Source organism: Phodopus roborovskii, unplaced genomic scaffold, assembly GCF_943737965.1.
Source record: "Phodopus roborovskii unplaced genomic scaffold, PHOROB, whole genome shotgun sequence".
NCBI lineage: Eukaryota > Metazoa > Chordata > Mammalia > Rodentia > Cricetidae > Phodopus > Phodopus roborovskii.
This window is the reverse complement of record NW_026126588.1, coordinates 9,367,906-9,383,703: the sequence shown is the minus strand read 5'-3', so window position 1 is coordinate 9,383,703 and position 15,798 is coordinate 9,367,906.

The window sequence follows — 15,798 nt, the reverse complement described above, 5'->3', positions numbered from 1 at the left end:
GAGCAGCCACACCTATCACTTAAATGCCTAAAACCGTAGCATGAACAGCCCCAAGGTAGGGTGGGATAATAGGACGAATGTGTTAGATTATTGCTTTATATCCTATCTAGTAAGGTCACTAGTCTACTAAAGGCTAAGACCCCTCCCCGCAACACAATGAGGCCCTGCTAATCTCAGAGGTAAATACCCTCTAAAACCTCTAAATGTAAATAACGTCCTTTGTTCCGTGGGTTGCTATTGGGTGTCCTATCCTAGTTCCCTAGTTTTACCTGTCATGAGTGACCCTCACTGTTAAAGTACTTCAAGGTTAATTGAGAAAAACTCCAGTGAGTTGTCCTTTAAGCCACACATGCATAATAAATGCAAATATAAAGAAAATTGTTAATATTCATCTTGGATGGGCATGGTAGAGCATGCCTTTGATTCCAGCACTTAGGAGACTCAATAGACAGGTGCATCTCTGTTAATTCAAGACCAGCCTGGTTCACATAATGAGTTCCAGGACAGGCTAAGCCAATGTAATAGAGAGACTCTGCTTCAAACAAACAAACAAACAAACAACAACAAAACCACCTGCCCTCCCCTTCAATGTGCAGAGTTCCAATATATACCACTGTGGTTACTCAGAGAACACCTACTGTAGTGTCTCACAAACATTTTGATGCACCCTGAACTATCTAATCATAGAACAGGAAAAGAATTTCCCACTTAATACTATGCCATGGTCTAATACAATACTGCTCATAATTAGAAAAAAAAAGTGTATTCTCTTATTAATAACCTTTAAGAACAAAGACATTTGAAAACCAAGTTCCTATATCATGTCCCCAAATCCAAGAGAATCTATCTGTTCTAGAGAACTCTTGCCTTTTCTTCTAGACCTCTTCCCAAACTGCTCCGATAGGCCCATAATATCATGAAGTAAATAGTAAAAAAATAAAGATCATGCAAGGCCAGAGGCTGTGCAGTCTTCTACACCCACCATGGAGCATCCATTTAGGTCTACAGGACCTCGAAAGAAACAATCTGCATAGCCTTCCCTAGTTGTATTATTGCTATTATTGATGTGGGGGCTGTTTGAGACAGGATCTCAGATGAGCCTCATGTTGGTCTCAGGCTTTAGATGACCCTCTGGGCTCAGCTTTCCTTGTGCTGTGGGGTCAGTGGAGAGTTGGGCTGTATTTTTCCATGCTTACAGTTACAAGCATGCAGGCATGACAGTACAAGATACTTTGGTTTGTTGAGACAAAATCTGGCTATGTCTGGCAGGCTGGCCCAAAAATAAAGGTCCAGGCTGGGCAGTGGTGGCACACACCTTTAATCCCAGCACTCAGGAGGCAGACAGATCTCATGAGTTCAAGGCCAGCCAGGGCTACATAGTGAATTCCAGGACATCCAAGGCTACACAGTGAGAACCTACCTGGGAAAAGAAAAACAAACAAGCAAACAAACAAAAAACCAAACCCATGCCTTTTATCCTAATTTATTCTCTCACTTATCTGCTGACTCTGTCCCTCTAAGCCCGGAGACGACTTACCCTCTGTGTGTGTCAGGAATTTTGTGAGGTTTGTGTTGGGTTTTCACCCTAGGGCAGCCTCTGTAACTGCAAGTGGCTGGCATCAGGAAATGACCTGGTCACCTGAGCGCATCTCACTAAGGAGCCTGGAAAGGAGTCTGTGTAAAGCACACACCACTGTCACATTCCGTTGATCACAAAGGGACTCTAGATGGATGGACGCCGCAGCAGCACCCAGCCAGGGTCTCAGAGGCCTTCTCACACAAAACAAGATAACGCAGCATCTAAAGGGACAACGACCACATGCAATATGATGCGGTGCTTAAACAAGATACACTTTTCTTTTGCTTAGGTCTCATTGCCGGGCTGTGCGGGGTCAAACTCAGAGATCTCCAGCCTTTGCCTCCCCAGTGCTGGGATTAGAGGCAAGGGCCACCAGGCCCTGCCACAAGCACTTATTCTTAGTACCATTACCAAACTAAGAGATCTGAGCCTAGATTGCTCCAAATGCAACTTTAATAGAACAAATGCTAACAGATTGATCTTCAGAAAACTACGAGTATCAGAGAGAATTCCTATAGGAAAAGTTGCTCGCTCTATAATGCACTTCAATGAACAGCTATTAAGTCCATGTGAGTTAAATCATGTGGCAACTGAAAGTTATCCACGAATCAGTTTGATTTGAAAATAATAACTATGGAAGGTCACCATAGTGCAAGCCTGCCAACCCTGGAGTATGGAAGTTTACATAGTACACGCACGCACGCACGCACGCACGCACGCACGCACTGATATGTCAACAGAATAGGGATAATTCATAACAAGAATGATGACCACGATGAGAAAGAGGGTAAGTGGAGACACAAATTATGTTGTGATATATATATATATATATATATATTATGTACATATATATGCGATATGCATACGTGTGTGTTCTTAAAATTGACTCTTGTACAAGGATTAGCCATTAATAAAATCCTTATTGATTTTAATATTCTTATTTAGTCCATGAGAACTTCATACACATATACAATGTGTTTTGATTGTATCCATTTCCTATTTCTCTACTCCTACTCCCCCTGAACCCACTCACCCCCCTCCCAACTTCACATTTTTTTCTTTTTTTCCCATTTTGTCTATCAGGGGCCATCACTGGAGCTTGGGTAGCCTGCCAGTGACCACACCTACAAGAAAAATGACTCCTTTCCCAGCAATCACTTAACTGCCAATAGCTTTCAGGGAAGGAGAGAGAGAGAGAGAGAGAGAGAGAGAGAGAGAGAGAGAGGAGGGAGGGAGGGGCTGAGTGGTGAGTGTGTACCCAATACTCCAGAGACAGAGCCAGGATGGTCATGTAATACCTCCAGCCTAGACTAAATTATGATATGGGAGTCAGCCTGGGTGGCATAAGCAAGACCCTGTGTCAAAACAAGATCAAAACAAAACAAAACAAAACAGTAGCTGGACGCTGCATTTCTTTAGTTATCTAGAGTTACAAACACTGCTGAAGGTGAAGGAAAACTTTAGTTGGCCTCTAGAGGGCAGCAAAGGACAAGAAGTGCGGCAGAGTCGATGGGTCTACTTAGAGGTCTTGTTTATTCTCTTGACTGAAGGACCTTCTAAATACCATGATACGCTGGGTTATCTTTAAACCTTAAATGTTGGTTCCAAATATCCCCGCTTTCCCCCTCAGAACTCCACTTTCCCAAGTCTCCATTGTGTGAATGCACCACATTTTCTGTGTCCATTCTTCTATTGAGGGGCATCTAGGTTGTTTCCAGGTTCTGACTATTATGAATAATGTTGCTATGGACATTGTTGAGCAAGAATCCTTGTGGGATGATTGTGCATCCTTTGGGTACATGCCCAGGAGTGGTATTGCTGGGTCTTGAGGGAGACTGATTCCCAACTTTCTGAGAAACTGCCATACTGATTTCCAACTTGATCTGTTTGGGGGACCCTGGCAGTGACATTAGGACCTATTCCAGGGGCATGAACTGGCCTTTTGGAGCCCATTCCCTATGGTGGGATACTTTCTCAGCCTTGGCCCAGTGGGGAGGGGCTTGGTTCTGACTTGGTGTGCCAGACTTTGCTGATTCCCTGAGAAAGGTCTTACCCCCTCTGAGGAGTATATGAGGGGTGGAAAGGGGGAGGCAGAGAGGGTCAGAAGGGAAGGGAGGGGGAACTGGGATTGGTGTGTAAAATGGAAAAAAAAAAAAAAGAGTTCAAGTGTCACAGTGTTTCCAGGATTTCAGTTGAAGGGTTTCTGTTTTGTTTTGTTTGTTTTTTAATCTGAGATAGAGTAGTAAGGGGACTGTCTGTATCTTTATTTTTTTTAATACTTATTCATTTTACATATCAACAATAATTCCTCCTCTCTCCCCTTCCCTGCTTCGCCCTGCTCCCCCTCCTCCAATCCACCCCTATCCACTCCTTATAAAGGGTAAGGCCTCCCACCCTTGGGGAGTCAACCAAGCCTGGCACATTCAGATGAGGCAGGACCAAACCCTTATGAGCTTCAGAAAACCAGCTCTTGAACTAGGGATAGAACCTGGTCCCACTACCAGGGGTCCCACAGACAGACCAGGCTCCAAACCTGTTGCTCGCATGCAGAGGGCCTGGTTCAGTCCTATGCAGGCTCCCCAGCTGTTGGTCTAGAATCCATGAGCTCTGGCAAATTGAGTGAACCGTCTCTGGGTTCCCTGTCATGAACCTGACCCCCAATTGCTCATATAAACCCTCTCTTAGAGAATTTCATTTTTAAAGGAAACACATTCTGGGGCTGATGTTCACTAACAACATCTTGAACGGTTTGCCCTGCCTTACTAAAGAACAAATCGGAGTTCCTGGGGTCCAGAACAACTGTCGAGGAGTCCTTTCCTTAGAACCTGGGCTGTCCTTCAGGGAGGGCTTCACGCCATCCAGAAATAAAGAGAAGAGCCAGAATGTGTGACAATCCAGTGCTGAAGCCGTTACTAGGTTAATGCTGCCCGTTCAGTTGACAGCTTGAAACTGAGTTATTTCCTCAGGATTGGCCTTTCGGTTAAGTGAGCTTCCGATTTGTTTATTTTCTGAGGCAAGGTCTCTGTAGCCTAGGCTGCTTGGACCTTGCTAGAGAGAGAGAGAGAAAATGGCCTTGAACTTCTGACCCTGGGATTATAGGTAAGTAATACCACACTGGTTTACACACCACATTGATTTAAAAGAGAAGTTCTTTGTTGGTTCTGCATTAGGCTCCTTTCTAATAGGTTTTATGGGATATACTGAAGCCTTTAGTATCTGTTAGTATTTCATAGCTTTAACCCCAGCATTAGGTTCGTCTAGCATCCCTTAGTCCCTACCTGTCATAGGGCAAATCCCATCCCCTACCCTAAACTGCTATAGCTTAGGGCCTGGGCTGCCCTTCCCCAAGCTGGCCTTCCCTGTATAATCCAGACATTTTGCTACAGTACTCCTTTTGGCTCTTTGGGTCTACCTTTGCCTGCCCGGCTTCTTGGTCTGGCTCTTTACCCCTCCTCACATGGCCCAGCTCAGGGTCATGTCCACTCTGCCCTCTCCCAGGTGCCCCTGCCCCTGGCTATGATCTCCCTTCTATCTACGATAAACCTCCTCCTCCACCGCACCTAGGAGCAGTTGTGACCTTTCCTTTATATTTCTTTCTTTTTAAGGATGTAGAGACCTGGAACTCGTCATGTCCTTTCCTTTTTAAATTTTTCATTAATTCATAACCTAAGAGATAAGGCCTGGGCACCCAAACAAAGCCTTGACATGATATCCAAAACAGTTATTTGATCTGGTCCTTTCTTTCCCTTTAAGCCTAACCACAAAATTATTCTGCCTGGAGAGTCATGACTTTGTGTGATGCTACAAGCCATGTTTGCTGCTGCAAAATAAAGTTCCTGGTGTCTGTGCCGCCTCCTATGCTCCATGGGAAGCTCTGATTTAACAGCGTGTGTTAGATCTCCCAGGCACAACATAATTAGCTCTCCTTGTTTCACATCTCTTCTTTCCTCTGAGGAATGGCAGCCCTCCCCCCAAGATGGGAGGAAATGAAGACGATGGTGTGGTAGCCAGAGAGACACAGAGGATGTTGGGGAGGGGGCTAGGGAAGAAACTGAAAGAGGACGGAAAGGAAAGGGGCGGGAAGGAAAGAGAGGTTGGGAAGGAGAGGGATGCTTAAGGCCCCTCATCTCTTTGGCTCTGTGCAAGGTGCTTTTGCAGGAGATAAGCCTTCCTTCCGTCTGAGAATAGAGCACTCGGGGCTTGTCCATAGATCTGTCTGGCACCATTGGAACCTACCTGGGTAAGCCGAGACCCAAAGATTCATCCAAGCGTGCACACACACTGCTAAGGAGTCAGATCCAGTTCTTGGAAGGAAAACTAAAAAGTGGGACCGAATGCTGGTCCAGTGTTCCCTTTTAGGCCAATGATTGTTGTCTCTATTTTCGGGAGCCCAGCCTGAAACACAGCATCTGTGTGTGCCCCTGAAGGAGGTTTCTCAGGTCATTATCCAGGCCCCTCTGGCTGTCCCCAGCCTACATACATCCTGCTGCCAATGAAGGGGACCCTGCAGGTGTGAATGCAGGCAGTGATCTTGGGAGACAATGAAAACCCAGTACTGGCTGACTTTGTAAACCTAGATCAGATGTCTGGAGTCTAATGCCAAGTGGCTCGCTGTCAACACATTTAAAACAGTACAATTTGGGGAAAGCTCTCCAGGCAACAATCATTCCAACTCCAAATGCACAACAAAGCTCTGAAGGTTGAATAGAGATTCTGTTGTTGTTGTTGTTGTTATTTTATTGTGTACACACTGTTCCTCCTGCATGGAAGAGGGCACCAGATTTCGTTATAGAGGATTGTGAGCCACCGTGTAGGTGCTGGGAATTGAACCCAAGACCTCTGTAAGAGCAGCCAGTGCTCTTAACCACTGTGCCATCTCTCCAGTTCCTAGACACTCTTTTACAGAGGCCGTGTGACCATGAAGGTAGGTGCCATACCTAAAAAGCCTAGAACACAGCGCAGTTTGTGACCAAGATAGCATAGAGGCTATAACTTACATGTGACATCTCCCCTACAGATGGGTAGCAGTCTAGAAAAGGAAACGTCTGGGATAATCATTCTGAAGAATTAAAAGGTGGGTGAGTCCTCCACAGATGGGTCATTAACAAAATCCACTCCCAATTTTATGAGCTGGAAACTGAATTTTTTTTTTAAATCTTCTCCATTGAGAAGAAGCCCCTGTGTGTTTAACATTCCTGGTTTCCCTGGTGATCTGTGGGCACCAGGACCTTTGTGTCCCCCAAATCCTGGGAGCACCTCACTGACAGCCTCCTTGATGCAGCCTCACAATGTGAGTCTACTACTTTGAAGGAGGAAAATGTCAGAAGACATGGTTGGGAGGGCTGGGGGGGGTGATACCCCATTTAGAATGCACAGCACATCCAAAGCCCTAGGTTCCATTCCCAGTACCCCATGCACCAGGTGTGGTGGCTCAACCCTGTAATCATTGCACTCAGGTGGTGTAGGGAACAGGCTAGAAAGGAAAGAAAACAGTATGCAGCCTCTGGGGAAATTAGTACATGAAGAATTTTAGGAGTAGACAAGACCATCAGCCATCCATCACACACACACACACACACACACACCAACTGTCAGTAACAGGAAGCCCCAGATATGGGCTTGGTGGCAAAAGCTTCATCCCAGCCCTTGGATATGGAGATACACAAAGATGAGTTCATGATCATCCTTGACTACAAAGAGAAGCTGTCAAAAACAAAACCAGACAAGACATGGCCAACGTGACCCTTGACTTGCTCTCTGACCTCGTTCTTTCAAATGGACAGAACTTAGCTGAATGCAGCCAACTTTCAACTACTTGATTGCTCTTGCTTTTAAGTGCTGATCACCTGACTCCCTGATACCTCTCGTCCTGTGACTATTTGGTACCAGGTTAACGCCTGAGGTTTGATGGTTTCTTGAGTTAAAAAGGTCTCTTGAGAATTCCTCGTGTGGCTTTTCTATTGGAAAGGAGGGATACATACCAGGAGGCGTGAATTTTGCCTTTGAGAAAGCTAATCCGCTTTGTGGTCAGCTTTGCAGTCACTTTCTCAAGTTTATCCCTTTGGAGAAATGGAGCAACCATTTAACTCTCTGGTGTTAAAGCTAGAAGGAAAAAAACCCTCAGTCCAGCGACAACAATAGAACACAACAAAGTGTGGTTACGATGGTAGTATTGTCAAAAGTACCACAATAGGCTCAGAAACAGTCAAAGGTGGCGGGCGGGCACATTGTGGTAGCTGATGCTAGTGTAGCTTTGCTACTTTGTGTTTTGGGATAGGCTAGGCTAATGGTGCTAGGGATGGCTTTAGTTTAAGATAACCAACTGAGTGTGTGCTCACACTAGAAGGACAAGGACCTCTGATACACTTGGGACTGCCCATCTTCTAGTGTCTGTGGACTCATCACATCCTGACTGCCAAACCTGAGACCAAATGTGTCAGTTTTCTGATACCAGAAAATGAACAGACAAATGTGTGCCAGAGCAGAGTTTCTATTGCGCTCTAGTGTCTGGGGCTTCTAAGCCTTAGGGAATAAACAATCTTGAGAAGAAGCACATCCCTGTCTCTCCTCAGATGACTTCAAACTGCAGAAGACCAGAAGCCTGTAGCGCTGTGATGACTCTCAGCTAGCACAACTCCAGCCGATTAGGTTAGACCGATGAAGACAATCCCATAATCCTTCCCTGTGATCACTTAAAGAAATGGCATCAGTTTAGAACTAAAGTGAAATCTGAAATTATCCAGAAAAGTTTCCTCCCTTCTGAAAAGAGGAAAGAAAGTATCACACCTCTTCTCCTGGTGGTTGTGACCCGATATGATTTGGGCAACAGCATGAGCATCATGTCACTAGCCTGAAGAGAGAAGCGGCCCAGGTGGATGAGGAAGAAAGTAAAGAAACTGAACCTGAGCCCTTGACAGGTTGTGCCCCGACCTCTTGCTGTTCACAATTTGACCAGCATTTCTGGTACTTGAAGTTTAAAACACACTTGATTCTTGTCTCTTTTACATACTTGTTATTTCGATTAACTAGGTTTACCAAACGGTTGCTTTTCCTTTGCTTTATTTATTTGTATTGTATGTATATGGGTGTCTGTGCACCACATGCATGCAGTGCTTGTGGCAGCCAGAAGAGGGCGCTGGTCCCCTGGAACTGGAGTTACAGACCTTTGTGAGCCGCCAGGTTTTTTATTTGAGAGAATATTTGTTCTTCATTCTGCAGGGATGAATGCACTTAGTTAATGGTTGGTTTGTTCTGACCAACCATCAGTCTAGCACATTCAAGAAGAATGTGAGAACCAGTGGCTTTGGTGTATGTGGGCCTTCCACCTGCCACTCTGAGAGAATGATAATGAGGGAAAGGGACATTGTAGTGATAAGGTCAAACAAGATAAGTGTTACTTAGTGTTGATTTGCTGCTGATTTGCACGGTAAAACATTGCAGGATTTGCTGCAGCGGTATCAAGAATCCAGGATCCTAAACTCAAGAATTTCATGCTTTTCTTATCATCCTCAGCTCTGTTGGAGTCCAGCTGTGACAAGACTGAGCTTTCCTGATTACCTGGCCATTGCACGTTCCCCATGAAGCTAATGATTACATTTCCTACGCTTCTTGTAACTGGTTTGTAGACATGTATTTGTTGGCCCGTAGGGTATAAAGAAATACCAGGACAGCATTAAGAACATGAAATCTTCCCAATATGCACATCTAGGGATGCCAGTCTCTAAGATCAAACTCAAGTTATCAGGTAATGAGTGCATTTACCTGCCCAGCCATCTCACAGACCCTTGCTTTCAAATTCTTTTAACTATGAGTCTAAGACCCTGAAAATGAAACCCTGCATCCCCTGGTAACAATGATCAAACTGCTTCATGTCTTTGTAGCTCTTTAGGCTTGCATCAGTGGGAAAAGTTACCTTTTTCCCATTTAAATACTTGCCAGATAAGAACACAATTTCCACCCCCCTACCCCTCACCTCTCATGGTAAGCCCAGACTCTTCAACTATATAAAGGGGATTCTTACATAGTATCAAGAGTTTATTCAGGCTCTGTGTGTGTGTGTGTGTGTGTGTGTGTGTGTGTGTGTGTCCATGTGCACACTCATTCACGGGGTGGTACACATATTACACATATGCTCTTCACCTGGAAATGGGTGTGAAAGACCTGCAGAATGTGGACCTTCACACTCAGACTCAGGAAAGGCAACACCCCAAATCACTCATGAGAAGCGGTCTTGACGCAACAGCATGAGGAATTTTTATTCCAAATGCACTGGGGTCCACAGTCCTGTGACTGATTAGAGTGTTAGGGAGAATTTAGACTGCTACCTACAGACTGCAGATTCCTTGGAACTTGAATAAACCCCCGGGGTGGCAATTCCCTCATAATAAGGCTACTGTATAACATAACTAGCAGGATTCGATGGCATTAGGGTTGGTTGCATGTAGGAATAAATATGACTGCTGGAGCAGTTGTAAGAGGCTGCCTCTGAGTCCTATACCCTCGGGTGGTGTGAGGGTAGGTCCAGGGGAAGAAAATGGCATATTCAGGACCGGCTGCAAAATGGGCCTTGGAGGAGGGGGTGGTCACACTGGGGAGGGAGCAGGTGGTCTCACAGGGGTTAGAGGCCCTCGGTGTGGGTTTAGGGACTCTGTCTTCAGCTTAATGGTAAAGAATAGACCTTTGTCCCACTGTGTCATATAGAATCAAAGATCCCAGGTTTTTCTTGTGTCCACTCTCGTGACTCCCGTCCCTTAGGAGTAAATGTGATGTTAAGTGGCTCGGCTCCCTTTCCTGTCAGGCTTCTTTGTACAGTGATAAGGTCCCAACTCGAGGACGGAAGCCAGTAAGCCTCCCCGGTGGTCTCACATCCCCAGTGTTTGCAATAATAGTGCTCAACTCCCCCACAGCTTCGCTTAGATCTCCGGCAGCAAACATAAAAGCAGTTAATCTCATCCTTCGCTGAGCCAGCCCGGTGCTGCAGCCGGGGTCATCAGCCATGTAAATACCTTGGGATGTGTCCCCTTGCACTGATGACCGCTTGGTCATGCACTCAGAATGGGCTACCCCTAGGGGGATCTCTGAGGGGGTAAGATCAGGGATGTCCCAGATATCTGATCCGGCCATTGGGACACAAACATCAGGGGATAGAGGTGGCCACCACGTCCAAGAGGGGGCTTCCTTAGAGACATTCCATATTATATCCCCAGTGTGGGAAAACACTTGCCAGGTTAACTTTTGGGGAGTGTGGGGATTAATAGAGTCACTTAGGTGTAGAAGCAGGGTCCATGAAACTAAACTTAAGTTTAAAGGGATTCTCAGTCTTTTTGGCTCTCCATCCAGGATCGGGAGGTGGCGCTGGTTCCGTGTGGATGCACGGATCCAGGAGGGGATTCTCTCGACCTGTAGCACAATATAGGGGCCTTTTCATCAAGTCTGGAGATTTCCTGCGCAGTGGCATCTAACATAGACCGAGTTTCCCACTTGGAAGTGATGTGGTACTTGCAAGTCTCCTCCCGAGTAGACCTCCTGGAGCTGTGTCCATACTCACTGTCTCACCCATTCCAATGTCTTGAGCCTGGAAAACAGAGGCTGGGAGAGCAATGCATCAGCACTATGTACAGAAACAATTTCCATATGCCCCTCATAGAGCAATTCATAGGGGGTCAGCCCAAACTGTCCAGGGGTGTTTCAAATCCTGAAAAGCACAAAGGGTAGGAGAGCTATCTAATCATTAACTCCAGTCTCTGCGGTCAATTTAGTGAGGGTTTTTTTTTTTTAATGGTTTTATTTATCCTTTCTACCTGTCCTGAGCTTTAGAGTCTACATGTATGTACAACGTAATTTCCAATCAATCCCCAATGTCTTGGCCAATCCCTGACTTACCTGGGCAACAAAAGCTGGACCATTGTCTGATCCTAGTACCTTAGGTACTCCAAATCTTGGGAAATTTTCCTAGCCTCCCATGTCCATCAGGCTCACAGCAAAAGCTGCCAGATCTCCAGAAGGCCTCTTGCTGGTCACATCTCCACCGCCCGAGCTGCAATCTTCCTGGGAAGCAGGCAACTGAGATGGATTTTGATGGAGCCCGCAAGAGGCCAGAGGGGCCTGGGAGGCGTTGGCAGTGATGGGGGAGGTTGCTAATGCTGTTGCTCCCCTCTGCTCAGGAGCCCAAGTCCTGCAGCTGGAAGGGGGGCCCGGGCTGCAACAGAAGCGGGCCAGCCCCTCCTCCATGGCCAGGGCTGCTGAGCTCCTCTTCTGAACAGCTGTTAATCTCTAGGCTCTGGCCCTCCAATTCCAAGCCTTCTAGGACCAGCAGAGCATCGCTCATCTCCATGGGGCCCTCCCTGGCCTGCTGGGTGGCATCAGGCAGCAGGGGCTGAGGTGGTGGATGCTGGGGGGGTTGTATTCATCTTCTAGTCTAACAGTAAGGACTTGCAATTGATTTCCCTGTTTATCAGTTACTGATGGCAGTTCAGAGTCAGAATGAATCTGGGATCCTACTTTTGACAGAATGTCTCTTCCTAACAGAGGGTAAGGGCATTCTGGGATAACGGGGAATGAGTGGGATCCCCGGCCCACACCAAGGTCCACTGTCCTTCGGGTAGTCCATGAATACTGCCATCGCCCTGTGGCACCCATTACCCAAGAATTTTTGTCTTTTCATTTTTTTAATGGCTGTATCAGCACGGAATGTTCCGCTCTGGTCTCCACCAGGCATCCCTGGGCTCCCGCACCTCCCAGGGCGTCCCCCAGAGCAGCAGCCTGTGATCCCCCTAGCAAGTCTGCTGATCACAGTCATCTGGTCCTTATAGCCTGAGAGGACAGCTGCAAACCAAAACCGAAAGCACATGATCCAGAAAATAGATACTCAGAACAGAGACGCTGGCCGACACACACACACACACACACACACACACACACACACACACACCAAGGGGGAATCCCCTTACCTCCAAGTCAGTTCTCGGGTGTGAGGGGTGGTCACGGATTCCCGGCCAATGCACCAAATGAAAGACCTGCAGAGTGTGGAATTTCATGCTCCAACTCAGGAAAGGCGACACCCCAAATCGTTCGCAAGAAGTGTTCTTGATGCAACAGCATGAGGAATTTTTATTCCAAGTGCACTGGGGTCCACAGTCACAGACGACGCAGGGGTAGAGGACTGAGGACCCCCAGTGCAGAATTGAGATAGCAACATAAAGGAACACAACACATCTTTACATCATTAAACAAATATTCCACAGCATAAACAAATATAAAATCATAAAATAATATTCTACAACAATACCCATAGTTTAATGTCTGCAGACTTTGTTTACTACAAATTATTTCTCATTGAGGACTCACTTCAACCTAATAGGAAAAGACCATGTTTGCACCATAGAAACCAGCAGACATCTTCTGTGGAATTGATTTATCCAACAGACAAGTCTCTTCCAGCCTCCAAACCAACTCTAGTTCAGCAGTTCAGCTCTATCTATCAATCTATCTACCTACCTACCATCTATCTATCTAGCATCTGTCTCTATCTAGCATCTATCTACCAATCTATCTATCGCCTGTCTGTCCTAAAGCCTTATGTTCTGCAGCTTCCAGGAATCCTCGAATCCCTCACTCCTTTGTGGGACATGAATCCTAGGGAATGCATCATTCCGGGACAATATGATTTCCTCCAATCATCAGGAAATACTAACTACTGCAATGATAATATCAAAGTGAAAACAGATGCAGAATGACTTTTAAAAAACCAACCAGCAAAATCATTTTCTAAGGAATTTGTATACATCGGGTGAATTGTTGCACAAACATCACGCTACTGGTGATTTATCCATATTTGCACAAGCTGACAAAACTGCTCAGTTTCTGAATTGTCTATTTTGCCTTTTGACCTGGATTCTGGCATAGATTTAGAAAATGCACGACCACCCTGATTTATCCCATTCTTGCTTATCTTTCTCCTAAGAATGAAAAAGCAGTTGGGCTAACATCCTTTCTTAGAAAACCCTCAGTTCTCATTAATGCTGGTGGTTTATTTACATGGATTTCCAAACCAAGTCAGATGTTACTTGAGAATCCATCCAGCCCTGGAATAAAACTCCCTTTGTGTCTGTGATTTCTTGGCTTACACTGCTAACTTCAGAGTGGGAATTTTGTATCTGCCTTTATCCCTGCAGTCCATTTCACCTCCTTGAAAAAACTCTGATCCCAAACCCAGCGGCCACCCAAAGGCATGGTAAAACTATCTGAGATTATCTGTAGCATTTTGTGAACAACTTTGAAAGGCAAAATATTAACTGGGTGCTTTGCTGAGTTAGAATGACTTGGCACTTTCCGAATGGAGTCCCCCCTCCCCACCATCCCTGAACGCTTTGGGTGTGGCTTCCCCCTGGGACTCCTCCCCCTCCTCCCAGAAAGAGTCAATCTAAGAAATAAATACTTAGGGGGTTCTTTCCTGCTGTGGGAGCAAAGAGGAGAATTCTCTAGCAAGGTAAGTGCTAGCAGAGTTGTTTTTCCTACAGGTTTGCATAGTCTGCCTTTAGCAGCTAAGAAAAGTACTTTAGTTTCACATCCTTGGCACACAAAGGAGTGTTTTATACTCGCTCTGCTTTCTTGTGGGTGTGCACAAGGAGCACGGCAGAAATCCTTCTCCCCGTTTGTTTGGCAACAGTTTTTCCAGAAATGTGAAAAGGAACAAAGTAGAAAATGAGGAAATGTGAGTTTAATGGACTGAGAAAGTTTATTATCCTTCTTACCGGCCCTTATAGTTCCGTGACTTCTTTACAAGAGTTGACTAGACGCACGGTGGACTGAAGCCTTGTTCTTGCACTCAGAGAGGCTGCCAGAGGAATCCTGACAACTTAACAGCCTCCAAGTTACAGACCTCCAGCTGCCTCTCTGCAAGCATCCTCCTTCTGTTTTTTCCCCCTCATTCAAGCAGTCCCTTGTTTTCCTTCTCATAGAGGGGAGAGGAAAGAACAGTGTCTTCTATAATGCTTGAGCGTTTTTTATTAGGAAAAAAATTAACTAATTTATTCTTTGATAATTTCATATGCGTAAACAACGCGGCCTGGTCGCACTCACCCACCCGTTCTCAGGGTCCTCACGTTCCGATCCGATCCCACTTTCCTGTCTTTTTGGTTTGGTTTGGTTTGGTTTGGTGATCCACTGGGTGTAAGCAGACTGCCCCGCGTGGGTGGGCCTGGCCTCCATGAGTCCCTCTCCCGCTAGGACAAGGTGGACAGACTCAGTCGTGCGCAGGTCCTGTGCAGCTGCTGTGACTCCACGAGTGCCACTTGCTCCGAAGATGCAATGAGTGGCTCTCAATTCGCTGGGGTTTTTTTTTTTTTTCCTGCCTTGAAGGCTTTTAAGCATCGAAAATTTCCACCAAGGCTTGAGGTTCTCTATGTTGTGAGAGATGCTTTCACTTTCATTTGGCGCCAGGGATTAGCAAAATCCTGAGCTCCTAGGATTTAGGAGAATCTAAATAAATGGCTTTGAATCCTGGTTTGCTTAGTGGTTTTGGAAATTAGGAAACTGGGGAGCCGTTTTCTCCAAACCCTAATCTATAGCTTAATCTACTTATCCTCATCTCATTATGAGAAAAGACTGAGCTAGCATTTCACACTAATCTCCGCCCTTTGCATGTGCATTTTTGACTAGTCTTTAAAAGATTTATGGCATTTGTTTATGCAGGGTGCTTGTGAGTGTGCCTGAGAGCCCAGAAGGAGTCCGATCCCTCCAGGCTGGAGTCAGAAGTGTTTTGTGGGATACCTGTCTCATTATGTGGGTGCTGGGATTCAACCTCTGGCCCTCTGCAAGAGCTGCCAGCGCTCTGCTGATCCTCTGTCTAATTTGCAGGTAGTAGTTATTGCTAGTGCACACCTTAATCCCAGCCTTCGGGAGGCAGAAATAGGCAGATCTCTGTGAGATCGAGGCCAACCTGGTCTAAAAAGCAAGTTCCAGTAGAGCCAGAGCTACACAGAGAAACCCTGTCTCCAAAAACAAAACAAAACAAAAAGTAATAACCAGGAGTTTAGAAAACAAGAGCAGAGCATTTGATAAGTTGATAAAAGTAAAGGGGGTGTTCCCAGAACCCTGAAAATACAATCCTATAGTCTACATCCTTAGCCTGAACTGTGTGTCTGCCTGGCCGAATCTAAATATGGACTTACTGTTGATTTCACTCGAAATGTTCAATGTTCAAGTGAGCTTTAAGACCA